The following is a 1,329-nucleotide window of genomic DNA, read 5'->3' on the forward strand; positions in this document are numbered from 1 at the left end:
TTTTTAGTATTTGTGCATCAATGTTCATGGGTGAGACTGGGCTATAATTCTCTTTCTTAGTAGTGTCTTTGTGTGGTTTGGATATCAGAGTAACTGTAGCCTTATAAAAAGAGTTTGACAGGGGCTAGAGAGATGGCTCAGAGGTGAAGAGCATTGCCTGATCTTCCAAAGGTCCTGAGTTCAATTCCCAGCAACCACATGGTGGCTCACAACCATCTGTAATGGTGCCATCTTCTGGCCTGCAGGCCTACAGACAGACAGACAGAATATTGTATACATAATAAATAAATATTAAAAAAAAAGAAAACTCTTAAAAAAAAGAGTTTGACAATGTTCCTTCTGTTTCTATTATATAAAACAATTTGAGGAGTATTGGTATTAGTTCTTCTTTTAAAATCTTGTAGAATTCTGTGCTGATTCCCAAAGTGTTGAGTTCAGCCCAGGGTCTCCTCCCTGCTCTGGTAATTAAACTTTGGAACATTGAAGCTGGCTAGGGAAAATGACTGGATAGAAAACACTGTTCTATTCATTTACTCCCCAGCCTACAAATGAAAAAAAAAAAAAAAAGAATTCTGTGTTGATACCATTTGGGGCCCTGGGCTTTTTTTGGTTGGGAGACTTTTGATAACTGTTTCTATTTCTTTAGCAGTTATAGGTCTATTTAATTTGTTTATCTGTTCTTGATTTAATTTTGGTAAGTGATATTTATCCAGAAAATTGTCCATTTCCTTTATGTTTTCTGATTTTGTGGAGTACAGGTTTTAAAGTATGACCTGATGATTCTCTGTTTTCTCTGTGTCTGTTGTCATGTCCCCCTTTTCATTTCTGGTTTTGTTAGTTTGGTTATTCTTTCTCTGCCCTTTGGTTAGTTTGGGTAAAGGTTTGTCTATTTTGTTGATTTTTCTTGAAAAACCAACTTTTTGTCTCATTGATTCTTCGTATTGTTTTGTTTCTGTTTTGTCTATGTCAGCCCTCAATTTTGTTATTTCCTGTTGTCTAGTCCTCCTTGGTGAGTTTGCTTCTTTTTGTTCTAGAGCTTTCAGGTGTTCTGTTAATTCGTTAGTGCGGGAGTTTTCCAGCTTCTTTATGTAGGCATTTAGTGCTATGAATTTTTCTCTTAACACTGCTTTCATTGTTTCGCATAAGTTTGGGCATGTTGTGAAGTCGTTTTCATTGAATTTTAGGAAGTTTTAATTTCTTTTTTTATTTTTTCCTTGACCCATTGGTGATTCAGGTTTAATTTCCATGTGTTTGTGGGCTTTCTGAAATTAGTGTTGCTGTTGAAATCTCACTTTAAATTATGGTGATCTGATAAGATATGTGGGGTTA

General features: G+C 35.4%; 1 non-coding gene across 1 annotated transcript; it reads left to right on the forward strand.

Annotated features, from left to right (window-relative positions):
- The first annotated feature begins 418 nt into the window (after positions 1 to 418).
- Positions 419 to 550, forward strand: LOC126496499 (small nucleolar RNA SNORA36 family). Its single transcript, XR_007590374.1, has one exon. It is a non-coding gene; the product is annotated as a small nucleolar RNA SNORA36 family (small nucleolar RNA).
- Positions 551 to 1,329: the final 779 nt, after the last annotated feature.

The sequence above is a fragment of the Alexandromys fortis genome, unplaced genomic scaffold (assembly GCF_014885135.2).
Source record: "Alexandromys fortis isolate MF-2015 unplaced genomic scaffold, M_Fortis_MF-2015_v1.1 scaffold_5847, whole genome shotgun sequence".
Taxonomy (NCBI): Eukaryota; Metazoa; Chordata; class Mammalia; order Rodentia; family Cricetidae; genus Alexandromys; species Alexandromys fortis.